We start from the raw sequence: 15,134 nt of genomic DNA on the forward strand, positions 1-15,134 counted from the left end.
GCATCTCTATGTATAAGAATGCCGCCGCCGGTCAACCCTCAATTAATTTATCTAGGTGCGACTGGTGGTGTGTCGGTGGATCGACGATGGCGAAGGACGAAGAGAAGGAGAAATTATATTTGTATACAGAATTTTTCCTGCCTACTCTGCCATGTCACTTATAACTTAGTATTGTATATATAATTATTACGCGATGATAGTGGGTTATGTAAATATTATTTTATAACCTACATAATTTTAATGCGAGTTCGTTGGCCTCGGTAGTACATTGCAGACCGGTGCGATGATTCGTTTATATTATACAGAATTAATGACTTGATACTCGTAGCTTTTTTTGTGTTTTTGTTCAAACGCGTTTTCTTCATAAGCTGAAGTCTTGTGTTGTGCCAACATCAAGTGACTAGTACCCTTAAGTCTATCGTCCTCATAATCGTTACGACTTATAGATATACTTGGCGTGGTTATGAAAAAAATGTATATGTTAGTTATTAAGAACGTGTTTGGTAATAAATAAATAATTTACGTCATATTATAGCATAATGTACTTAATGGGTTAATAAAAAGTAAAAACTCTATTGACTTAAATATGTGCTATATCACTTACCACATATTCGCAAACATAAAATTATTTTCTAGTATTTCCGTGTTATAAATTAAAATAATTTTTTCCAAAAAATGTACTTACAACATTTTTGAATTAAGCCATCGCATCGGTATATGACCTATGTAGAAATAATATTATTTTCTACGATCCACTTGTGATAAGTTTATGAATGTTTGTGTTACAACTTCATAAAAGTCCATAGATAAAAAAAATCCCATCACTGTTATTACGTAGACAATTAGCATTTAATAATACTAATATTTACAACGATATATTTTAAACATAATGTATTTTATATTTTTATATTATGAACATGCTTAATTTGTTGTAACTAAATACTTTAAAAATGTAAAATCTACGATGGCTATACAAATATTTTTCTACTTGATGTGTTATTGTGTACAAATTCGGTTGACATTGATATGATAGGAGTATTATATGACTGCCATAATTATAATTAGAAAATATAAAAATTGTTTTATATGAAACTTAACGTAGTTATACGTAACAATTATAATATAGTGTATATGTCATGTGTTTCGCATTTTCGTACATAAACTAGAGAAATTCCTGAAGGTTTTATTTTTTCGTTTTGGGGTGTCTCAAATTATATAAATCAAGCTCTGCGTGTCTACGCTCACTACCACTGCTACAACTACACAACAACCGTGCTGTACGTACTATACCACTACCAGTATATTATATAATGCCACTATACATGGCTACGCCGACGGAATACACAATAAAAGGCGAAACAGCGAACGTTATATTTATATATATACAACATAAAACCCGTCGGTGTTATGTACACAGACATTATTATAACTACTGTATAGGAGTCGAAATGTCTACGTGATTTTGTCAAGGCACTAGACGCGGAGAGGAATGCGCCTCTATAGTTGCAGCCCATTGTTTGAAGTGCGTTTACTCACCCCACGCACATACTGCTACTGTGGTGCACCCTACAATCTTATGTAGATACGACAGTATGTATATTGTATATTATGTATTATAATGTATATATACGTATCACCGTGACCTATGTATATAGGTTATAAAGTTTAATGTTGGCTAGGCAGATTTAGAACAAGTGTCCTCCGATGAACGGTTTTTAAAAGCCACACGAATCCATTATTCTATTATAATATCAAAAACATATATTCACCACACAAGATAACAAATAGAAAACTAAAATATTATATAATTTTTAAAACGTGGACAAAAACGAACCACTTACTACATTATTAATATTATGATTATTATTATTATCATCATCATTATTATCATCGTCATCGTTATTGTTCCTGTACAAGACAAGTGATGGCGTGTACATTTACTGAACAGGATTGAAACTCAAGTCAATGAGGCGTATGATTATCAAAAGGTATAAGGTATGCGTACAATAGTCGTGCATAAACAAATACTAAATTATGAACAGCGGAACGAACGAGTAAAATTGAATTGTAATCATAAATAAACATGTATAGGTAGTTTATGTTAATCAATAACAAAAAAACATAACATCTATTAATGTACAATATTGCAACATGACATTTTCAACGACGCTAAAAAGTTGATACTTTAGATTTTTAAGTTTAGAAAAATTTTTGCAAGAAGCCCAGTGTTTATATATTTTCTTTTTTTTATCATCTTCATACATTATTGTATAATATAATAAATAGATAGAATACTAAAATCTAGATATAATATAACATTTAAAATAACAAGGGAAGTTGATTTGATAAATAGTAGGAGTCAACTATAAAGTGTAATTCGTCATAGAGTTGGTGATGGAATTGTGAAATTTGAATTCAGTTATAAATCATTGCATATTATAAATAAATATTCTGAGCGGAAATGGTGTACCAGTTTCTATTTCTAATGATATATTATAATTTACTTACACTACTATTAGTAATAATAAAAGTAAAACAAAAGATATTCTTTTATATTCTTGCTGTTTAGGTCTATCTACCAATATTCAGGATAATATTTAATTATGTACAAAACTATTTAACTTTTTTTTTAATTCCAATAAAAAAAAAACTTATGAAAAATCTTGTATTACATTTTCAAGTTTAGATATTAAAATTAAACATTTATGTTTATACTTATATTTTTTAATCATTGTAAAAATAATTTTTGAGGGACCTTGCAATACGCATTTATAAGAATATTTACTCGTAAACAAAAATGTTATAATTTATAAATTAAAAAAAGTTGAATATTTACAATATTTATTAAATATATCATGTACTAAAATGTTACTATAAATATTAAGTTAAAATTTTATATCCTTACAGTCGTTAATTTTTGAATTTAAAACAAATTAAATTAAATTTTGACGACGGACAAAGAAAAAAAAAACTAAAAGTACCAACTAAATCAAATTTTTTATTAGAAAACACCCTCAAAATTGACCAATGAACCATTTTTCCCAGCTTCAAAAAGTGACTATTGCATAGTCGGTCGAAATAGAAGAAAAAATAAGGATTTAACATATTGCCATGCAATACTTTGTAGTCGAAACTAGTTCTACTATGACAAGGTTTTACAAGAGGATGGGCTGGAGAACGGATTTTCGACGGGTCGTGGTGTGTAAAAGTATAATACCAAAACATTCATCCCTTCATTCAGAACCTAAAATATCAAGAATATTACAAACAATATCGTAAGGCCGTATCGTATATATATATATCAACAAAACACAATTATAAATTTAAATTTTTATAGAAACAATTTCTTGATTTATCATTTATGTACAATTTATTTAAAAATGTACGATAAAAACCACACAATTTTTTTTCTATAAATTTAATGAAAAAAAAATATACACACCGACGTAGATACATTATATTTAACTATTGCTCAGATTATAAACAACACATCGAATGTGAATAATTAATTTAAAATAAGCAGCATAGCAACTTTGTCGATACTACTCACATTTTTTAAAGTTCATTTTAGCTATTATTATATTTAATACAATCTCGTTGGACAAAAATATTATTTTTGTGCTTTATACAGGACATTGATTTCGGTAAAATTGAATTTATCAATAACATAAAGTAGATATTATATACAATTTTCAAATGCAATACAAATTGTATGCTAACTTTTATTATATATTTTTTTTTACTTATTAAACACTATAAATCTAAATTTTTAAGAAAAATCAGCTTTGAAAAATTTTGCAAATACTAAATATTATTATATAATATATTATACATATCATATAATTTATAAATATTATATATATTATGCGGACAGAATTAATACGAATTTAGTAGACACAAATCGTCGAAACCATGCGTTATAGAACATTACATTTCTATTAACGTTGGGCAGTGGCCATCATTATATATAGGCGAGCAGTAGTACTGATTTCACTATAATAATATACGCTTGTATGGACAAATCATACACTTCAACGATGACACAAGTGATTCCGAATGCAACGAATTATATTTCGTTCAAAAAGTTGACGCTGTTTACGGTTCCAAGGTGAACAGATGGACAAAAACTATTGTGTTAGTTTGCCAAACTCGAATTTGTTTTTAATAATAATAAAAAAAAACAAAACAAAACACTGAAAACAAAAACACATCTCGCGCATTAACTTCTGAAGCCACAACATACTACTTAAATATTATAATATAGGGTCTTCCAAGTTTCTTATGACAAAAATGTAGGGAATTATCGGTATTCTGTGATCTTCTTCCTCTCATTTTTTTCACACAAAATTTGGAAGATTCTCATATTTTTGTGAAGAATTTATAATTTCTTCTTATAATAGTAATAATGGTAACGCGTACAACGACAAAAAAGTTGTATTTCGGCAAGTGGAAATCTTTACTTCTAATAACAATAAACGTTTCATATAATATGTTCATGAACGATTATGTTTGTGAAATATTTTAAGCACATGATGAAATTCAGATACCTTACATCGATATAATACGCAGTTAAATCTAATATTAACGAATTGAAAAAATACGTTATGTCACTTGTTCACATTTATTTATTCGTTTTCACAGAATTTTCCACAAATATTATTAAATATTGTGTTATTTGCAATTTATTTATATTTAGGTATACATGCATACACCTTAAAAACCGTATACTAATCAATTAGTTCATATGAATATAAATCGAACTCACTGTCAGAAATAAACGCGGATACGATGTAGTATATATAATACTATATATGGATGGAGTAGGGTCTGCGACACGAAGCGTTTGACCGGAACAACTGCACGACCGCCGCGGCAAAGGCCGGAAAGGATAAGACGTATCGATTGCTCAGGCTGGAATAAAACACCGTTCGATTACAATAATGTTATTATTTAAATAGTAATAATAATGAAAACAAGCTAAACCAGATGGCATGCATACTTTATACATGTTAATATATTTTAATAATATACAATAGATACATTATATTTTAATAACTTTAGGTAAATTATATATTATACGTTTTTCTCTCCCTAACGATTACCAAAAACCAACTTATTGACCGGAATAATACACAACAATAGTTTTTGTTAGCTATAAAATCATTTATAACCAATACATATAGTTATAATTGTATTATATAACATTATGTAATCATATAATATTTGTATTTTTGTATTATAAATGTATAAACAATCTATGATATTATTATATTTTTGTGTTTTAGAAATAGTGTAAGAGATATAATATAATAATATGTAAGAGATTACTTACAATAAAGTAAATGAAAAAAGTAGTATCTGAAAAAAATCAGACTGTAAATATAAGTGTTATTTGATAATTATTGTAGTTTAATAGGTGGATGTTTTTATAGTTAACTTCCTATATAATATATCGAATAAATTGACCATTGTGGTTGATCTACCTAAACGCTGTGCGTGGTATATATTATAATATAGTTTGACAGCTATAGATATATATTTTTATAACGATTTTTTTTTCAAACGCTGCACAATTTCCGAAAGTTAAAAACAATTATTAAACTTTGCACCGTGAATATTTAAAAAAACAAAGAAGAAAAAACACCATTAATTCTAATTCGATTTATCGTGACAAATTAATATAAGATTTAATCTTTTTTTTTGAATTAAAACAAAATAATTCCTATACTTTAATCGTGATTAATTATTTAAAACCCAAATGTTCGCCATGATTTGGGTCGTGTTTAAAAATAAGAGTTAATTTTCACCTTTATATACATACAATATGCCTATAGATAATATAATATAATGAATATTGTATAATACTTGCATAATATTTTTGTACCCGTGCTTAATAGCAATATATTATAATCAAATTCCATTAAAATATACGCAATATACTTAATATTTTTTCGATTCAACCATAAATGTAATATAAAAAACATTAAATTAAAATAATCATCATAAGTGTTATTATATTTTGTATGTATCTAAAAATAAACAAACACATATTATAATATTCTATATATATATATTTATATACATACAAAATTATATAGATTAAAAGAATTTCAATTATGATCAATACACTATATTATGTAAAATAAAATAACAAGATAAATTATCCATTAATTGTGTGAAATATATTTTTAAACGTTTAGCAAGTACGTCATAATTCAATGATATAATATGTTTGGAAAATCATGTTTTGGCGATTAATCTTAATGACTAAACAGACCACCCTATTACAATACTATTATCAGTACTTCACAAATTTCTATTGAGCGCCGCATTAGGGTAAATAATATTGGACTAGAATGGTTAATAGTTTATCTAAAGCACTGATTTTATCAGTTTTGGTAAATGCATAGTGTTCTGATTAAATTTTAGTGAGAGATAAATTGTGATCATTCATTAGTGTATTCACTATTCATATTAAATACAATAAATAGGTACTGTAAGTTTTAATTTTAAGTACTTAACTATAATTGTAAAAATTTAGTTTTTAAGTACCATATAGGGGTTAAGTATAATATAAAAATTAGGTTTTTAATGTTTTTGATTATATTTTTAATAGATTTAAATTTTTTAAAAAGGCAAACCTATTGTTTAGGAAATAACAATAACTTTAACTTAAGAATCTATAGAATAAATAACACCTACTAAAAACCATAACGATTTTATAATTATTTTAAATAAATTGTATAAAATAAAATAATTTTTAAATTCATAATTTTTTTTCAATTTTTTTTTAAATATTTCTTAAGCGATTTTGATAAAATTTTGATAAAAAATGTGAGCACAATTTTTACATTGGAATACAATTTATAAAACCAAAACACTATACACATTTTTATTTAATGAAATAGGTGAACCGTGTTAAATTACGTGCCTTCACAATTATATAATATATGTCAAATATTATGTGTTTAGGATATTACAATGTAAACTGTTGGTGGACCACAAGTGAAACGATGGTTAACCTCTAACCTAACTAATTTCGTTCGGAAAACGTGTTAAATAAACGCATACGTAATATTACTAAACATAGGTACATACTATCAGCAGCCGCACAAAATCGTTTTTCGTCGGACGCCATATTTATACGACGCGTAATATTATTGTCAGAGTCATAAATGTTTATTTATAACTCGTTTGATGTAGAAACAAATTTAATTCCACGATTTGGAAATAACTAAATAACTAAAAGTGTTTACCACCACGCACCGCTTGTTTGTGTTGATAAATAACTGAAAACCTTTCAACTGAAAAAAATTAACTGATAAGAAGGAAAAATAACGAAAAAATAATCATTTCTGCTCAAAAATATCAAAATAATATTTTCATCTTATATTATAGAGCTTAGGAAATCAAAACCCTAACTGTTAATTATATATACGTTTCAGCAGAATATAATCCATTAATCCCATCTATATATATGCATTGGTGCATTGCAATGATTATTATCGTCGTACAACGAACATTGCAACAAGGAATAGTTAATAAATCATACATCAATGTTACTCAAATGGAGACGAAAAATTATATATTTTAGTTAAGACATTAAACAATTCAATTATAGATATAGATTTAATAGGTAAATGTTTTCCTTATTATGAATAAATATATCATGTTGAACTTAAAGGTTTTTATATAATTAAATAATTGAATTCACTTAAACATATCTTATGTATGTGAATTATATCTATATATCTATATATATATCTATAATAGTATTTATATATTACAATATCCAATGATCTTATACATAATTTATGTAATGCTTATGGTAGAAAAATAAAGCCAAAACAAACTTTGTTTACAAAATCTGAATTAATAACAATGATTCCCTTCTACAGTAACTCAATGTATATATCTATTTTGTTTAATATAAAGGATTTAAAGGTTTCATTATATAAAGTGCGTACCCAGTTAAAGATTAAAAAATATATATTTGATTTCTGTTAGTGTCATCTGTCAGTTACCACACAACACTTAGTATTTCAAATATCTAATATAACCAATAAAATGTGGTTGACAAATTTAAATAAAGTATTCTGGATGTTCAAATAAAGACAGCGGGATATTCATAACCCAACAACATGAATTCCATTTATTATCAGAATATGTACAATATAAATATATAATGATATGACTAATAATGATATGCAATCTTATTTTAAAGGTTCTGAATAATACACTTAAACAGATATTGATCAAATATGTGTTTATATTATATGAGTTATATTTATTAAAATATATGGAGCATACCTTTATATTAAATTATTGTGATGCAATTTTAAAAATATGGTTTAATTTTTGAACATGCGACTTACACAATGTATTTGAATATAATTTTTATTACGGATTTAATTACAATTCCATGGAACTATATCAAACGCAATAATATGTTTAGTCAAATGTTAGATATATTAAATTAAATCAATATTTTGAAATCGTGCAAAGAACAGATATTATGGATGGTGATGAATACATATTTCAAATAAATAGAAACTATAATTTATATTGCACAACACAAAATAAATCATTCAATTTAGTGGTAAATCAACATTCATATTTTATAATACTTAAGCAAATAATATAAAATAATCTATGATTTATTTGACACACGGAAATGAATAATTATGCAATTGATTAAACAGTACTATTTAAAATACAATCAAAGGAAAAAATAATGATAATAAAAGGCTAATGAATATAATTTATTAACGTGAAGATAATTTTATTCGATAAATTAACATATCGTTTCAAAAATGATAGTTTTTAAACATTGAATTAACTAGCCGTTCAACAGAATATTATACACCCTAGTTTTGTGTGCCAATTGACACTGTTGCGCTTTCATAAATTTGGCAGTTCATTTAACAAACAAACAAAAAAAAAAAAAAAACAAGAGGAAAAGAATTAAATGAAATAAAACGAATAACTCATGTGCTCGATTCACTAAGTTTTTTTTTTAGTCACTAAGTCTATATTGATGACACTGATTTCCTTCATCGGTGGAGGCGTCAGGGGAAAGGATGGGCGTAAGGGGAGGGTCTAATGATGTTCCCCGATTTCATTGTATTCGATACATCATTAATAATTTACTCTGTATACTTTCCTCCCCACCGGTGGATGGGATGGGTCATTGTCGTGATTTGGATGATGGGCCGTAGCCGTGGGACGCTCGCGGGAATGCCGAGATTGCGACCGTCAAAATTCTCGATTGTGAGCTTATATACACCACCGTCGTTGCCACCTCTGAAATTCTACCGCCGCCGGTATAATCCTTAATGACCCTTAACGAACGTCTGCAGTTGACGATCTAAAAGGGACGACCTGGTTATAGAATAGGAAAAGGGGTAGCTTAATCATCCTCCGCTGGATACAATGGATACAGCACGCATTGACTGTGTACGGATGTGCCGGGTGAATATGGACTATGGGTGATATGGCTGAGTTTTTGGGTGGGTGCGAGGCGGGTGTTGCATCGGTGGTAAGAATATGGTTATCCGGGACAAGAGGAGGGTAGTTATAAGGGGTCATAGATGATGTGGAAGGCAAACAAAGAGGACTCCATTAAAGACACAATCGTAAGCGCATCCTTTCACTCTACTACCTACCATCTCTTCGCTCACTTATATCCAGGAACCATATATCCGCTTTTCGTGTTATGGATCAAACACCTCATCTCTCATTGGGTTTCAATCATGCAGAAACACCACGCGACGGATGACAAAACGATGATGCTAGTTTACGGTTTTTCATGGTCGACTACTGGTGTGTTTGTATGTGTATGGTATTAAGGGACAGTTGGTGGAGGGGTTGTCTGGAATTTTTCGGATTATTTCTTTAATTTTTTTTTTTTTTATGTATAAGGTTTTTGTAAAGAATTTCAATCAGATTTTTATTTTTCACCAAAATCGTCTGGAATGGTTGTGTGCAAATACGATAAGAAGACTCAAGGATAAGTCGGAAAACTGTAAACGGTTGTACGGAAAAGAATAGATTCTCATTATAAAATCTCAAAATACCGTATTTTTTTGTACGAAAATAGGAACCAAATTAACGATGGTCAATTGTTCGTCGACACAAAGAGATACTGATCTTCTTTCTTTCCTTGTTAAATGTATAATTTGTTTAATATTTAACTCAAAACAAACTCCTAAGAACTCATTTAAAATTTGGGTAGAGTAAAAATGTTAATTTTATGTGAATATAATACGTATATTATAATCTATATAAAGAAAGGTCGGAAACCTTTTGCAAATATTATTTATTAAGATTAATTTAAATAAAGTCGATTACTTATTACTTTAGTATTACTCATGTTACTTGTTTTAATATCATTTTAAGCATAAATATATAAATAACAAAAAAAACATTTTAGTAAAACTAAGTATGAAATGTTACTTAATTTTAATTTAACTAAGTAAATTTACATTTTTTACATTCTAAGAAGATAATATTATTGTCAACCAAATTGTAATCAATATTCATGAATAGTACTTAATAATTTGGGTTTAATTAAACTTTATAAATTCCCTATTAATGGTTGGGTAAGTAAATTGGATCAATATAAAGTCTTTAATAAATTATAATAAATCACGCTATGTAGAATTATAATAAGGTGGCGATATTATAAATCATTTTAAAATTTAAACGAATAATTAGACAATAAAACTGATAAGTGAACACTGTTTAAAATTGCTAGTATGAATTCGTTATATTTTAGATTACAATTAGCTAAAACGTCTCTTATTTCAATAAAGATTTAAATGTTTAACCTACAATATGAAAAAAAAAATCAAGAATAATATTTACCAAGATTTATAAACTCAGACATACTGAAGTGAAGGTAGATATGGAGATAAATAAAAACTCATGATTATTATTATTTTAATTTTATTATAACGAGAAAAATATATGCCAAAGTTGTTAAAGGATATCTAGGAATACAGTAAAAATTACAATCAAGAGCATAATAAATACGACAATGGCGATGGAATTATTGCGCATCAGTCGTTAGCTTAATAATTATAAACAATAAAATGCATACAAATTACAGTTTTTCAACCGAATTTCGTCAAGCGAGAGAAAAATCATTATTTTATAAAATTAAAAAAAAAACTTATAATACCAATATTTTTCAATGACAATTTATAAAAATCAGTCATAACATAATCTTTCTCATTAATTAAAATTAAAACCCAAGAAGGCTCGTAAAATCATGTTTTATTTAATTTTATTAATATTATCACATTTTAATTATTTTTGAATTAGTAGTAAATACTATTGTTGCTTTATGATTAATTTTCAATTTTTCTAATTTTATTTGTAGCAATTATAAAGCCTTCAGGATTATATTTTTATAATTAAATAAAATTCATTAAATTCAAAATCAAAATGTTATTATAATAAATAGTTAGATATATTTATTTGTATTAATAATTACAATTTATAATGAACCTATACATTTATAGCTAATCAATTTATTATGAATTTTCACGTAATCATAATGGAGTACATAATTTATTATTTTATCAAATTAATAAATGAACACTGGTCATGTTTTTTTTTTAACACTTGCAATATATAAATTACAATTTTAGTTATCTATAATATATGTAATACATATTATGTATACTAATGAAAATAGTTAAATAATATAAACTATAAAATATAAGTATCTCGTATACTCTCTTTTATGCTGAATACTATACGTAAAAATAAATATTTATACTGACATAAAAACAAATTTACTTCATACAATACACACTACTTAGTATCAGTGTTATTATGTTGTTATGGTTATTTTGACGTAACTTTAGATTGAATCTTAATAATTTCTAATTTGTATGGCATGAAGTCATAAGAAATGTCGTAATTCTAAAACACGTAATAGATGTTTTTGTATTATGGGGTTTTATTCAATTTACATTTCAATGCTTGACATTTTATAGCTTCATGTTACCTACACGAAACATGTTAACATTTTACTATATTGTTATTAAATACCTTATGGTTGTCTCAGTGGAAGAGTTGTACCATTTCGTTAGGTATACCTATTATTTTTATATTTTTAATTTTATCAAGCAAGTCATAATAAATGCATATTATTTAGCTACCACATTTATTTAAATTAATGTATTTTTCAAATAATTTACAATTAATTTGATTTACAACATATAAAATTATTAAGTATTAGTGTTAAATTAATATTTTATTTTTATAAATAACTATATTATTGTCTTTATCTATAACTTTTAACATGTAAAATAAACTTTTGTATGGTAATAATATATAATAGAACACTAATGATATGAGTTATTTTAATTTGTAACAATTGCGTAATACAACTGCTAATATCTATTTAAATATGTTTATAGTGAAATGTATATAATAGTATAAATTACGTTATTCAAGAACAATTACAAGAGTTGTAAAAAGTCAAAACTTACGCCCTAATTTATTATCATAATGATAATATAATATATCCCATGCCCTTATACTAAAATATAGAATCATCTGTTATAGCAGTATATGATAAAAAACATTTTAAGTTTATAATAATATATTTGTAAAGTCCTAAAACTAAAACCATGCACAAACTTTAGTCAATGAATATAATAGATACTCATATTATATAATATATAATATGTATATATATATACATATGTATGTATATATACATATGTATGTATATATACATATGTATGTATAGAACGATTGATACAAATAATTAAAACAATAATATAAATTTCTTCATCTTTAAATTATATACTTATTTGATTCAAGTTGTTGTAATGTTGTGATATATCTCCTAACAGTGTCAAAACTTTTTAATACACATAAAAAAAAAATCAAATGTACAATTGTTTTAAGTTTTAATACCTTATAATTGAATAGTTGGAGTAATTTATTCGCTATTTTTTTAATTACTATAACTTCAGACTTAAATGATACATAGTGATGTGAATATAACGCTAGTTAATTTGTTTATATGAGTGTACGAATTTATACTCCAAACAGTAATAGAGAGAAATTTCGTAAAAGAGTTTTCACATAGCCGTCCTATTTGGTTACACAATACATTATATTAATATATGATGATTTTAATTACAATCAAAAATGCTGTACCGTTAAAGAGTATTTGTGAAATTATGATACCTTTCCATATTGTAGGTGTTTATTTTGACTGTTAATTATAGACTATAGTATTACAAATGTTAATAAAGTTCTTTTTAAAATTAAAAATAATTATTACTGTATTTGTATATCATGAGGTTATAACATATTTAAGTAAACTGTTATTACTGTTATACATCAAAAAATATTTATAAGATATAACATAGGCATTCAAAGAATTATATAATATAGTTATACAGTAATAGTTCCTTAATTTGTATATAATAATATACTTAAGCATTCTGATAATAAATACAATTTATATTATACATACTACCAAATAAATTTAACGTATATAATTAATATTTTATTAATTATGCATAAACAGTAAATTTTTTTTTCAATGGTTGCATTCTTAATCTAAAAATATAAATAATATTATTTATTACCTATAAGTACTTTAACATCAATTAAATATATAGTAATAAATTCTTCTCTTTAGTCATATTCTGTTATTTTAATTTGTATTATGCGTACCATATTATAAAATTAATTATACACATTTTTGTAAAAATATTTGAAAACAAATAACAATTTATCAGTCCGTATAATAATATATAAACCATGTGCTCGATTTTTTTTTATAACTTTCCAATAACACGCGAAATATTCAAACGTTTTACTATCAAAGAACTAGCGAACATTATTAAAACACCTATAGTAACATAATAAATATATAACGTTGATGGCTTGTTAACACATTTAATGAATTACACTACATTCCTAAAATAACCAATTAAATAACACCTGTCACAACATTCTTAATAAAATATGAAATACACAAACAAAACTATAGAATCATTTCATTAACTCATAAATTCATTATTTACCAATAATAATTTAATTTTACATTTAAAGGACTTGAAAATCATTCATTTATTTGTATTAAAAAATGGTGAGACAAATTAAAATGTATTCGTAATCAATGATAGAGTAGGTACATACGTTTAGATTTATAAAACACACAGTACAATATTTTAAATCTAATATAAATCCAAATAACAAAATCCATGATCTAAAACTTAACCAAATTACCAATAAAAAATAGTGATCACGTATAACTATTTATAATGAACAATACATAACTTACTATCAAACACATTAAACCACAGGCAATAATCATCAATGAATTGTAATGCAATGATATTATTAAACAGTCAACATTAAATGATAAACACTAAAATAAATATGTTTCGTAAATAGTATGTAATTACAAAAATTCTTTCATAAGAAAAAAATATAAAAGTTAAATATAATTATGACGTATTAAAACCTATACGAATTATGCACATCATAAAGTTAAAAAAAAATACCAAAATATTATTATTAATGGTTTTATCAGTGATGGCAAATCAATTCATTAAACAACAATATAATATATATATATATATATAAACTGTCAGTCATAATGTATAGTAAGGTTTTCTATTTTATTATATTTTCATATGGAACTAAATTCATACAAATCCAGAAAAACCTTAAAAATGTATTAGCTTTCAATTAATTTTTAGACTGTCATGGTGTATACTATATAGCAGTTATATTAAATGTAATAAGTACGCTTTTTATAGACATTAACATAGGCAATATTTTAATCATATACTCTTGATCGTGACTTATTAGTATATAAAAAATATACATTGAACCTCTTAAGTGAATAACCTAGAGCAACAATTAATAACGTATACATCATGTGCCGTGAATATGTGAAATAAATATTAAGTAATAACCAATAGAAAGACAAAATTTCATCAGGGTTTATGTTTCAATGATATGTACTTACAATGAATTACATCATTAGTAATAATTTCATATATAAGTCGACTGTGAAATTCTGTCTACTTAAACAAGCAGAAAAAATAATTTAAATTAGATGTTTGGAAAAAATGTAAATTAATCATCTA

At 25.5% G+C, this 15,134-nt stretch overlaps 1 protein-coding gene across 3 annotated transcripts in view; it reads right to left on the minus strand.

Annotated features, from left to right (window-relative positions):
• The window catches only part of LOC132918123 (neuroligin-4, Y-linked-like), a 384,793-nt gene that overhangs the window by 310,991 nt on the left and 58,668 nt on the right, over positions 1 to 15,134 (minus strand). For 2 of the 3 annotated variants that reach the window (XM_060979226.1, XM_060979227.1), the window contains one exon: positions 4,766 to 4,911. The exons of the other annotated variant lie outside the window; for it this stretch is intronic. The gene's annotated coding sequence lies outside the window, so the exon portion shown is untranslated. The remainder of the gene's footprint in view (positions 1 to 4,765; positions 4,912 to 15,134) is intronic. 3 annotated transcript variants of the gene reach the window in all.

The sequence above is a fragment of the Rhopalosiphum padi genome, chromosome 1 (genome assembly GCF_020882245.1).
Source record: "Rhopalosiphum padi isolate XX-2018 chromosome 1, ASM2088224v1, whole genome shotgun sequence".
NCBI lineage: Eukaryota > Metazoa > Arthropoda > Insecta > Hemiptera > Aphididae > Rhopalosiphum > Rhopalosiphum padi.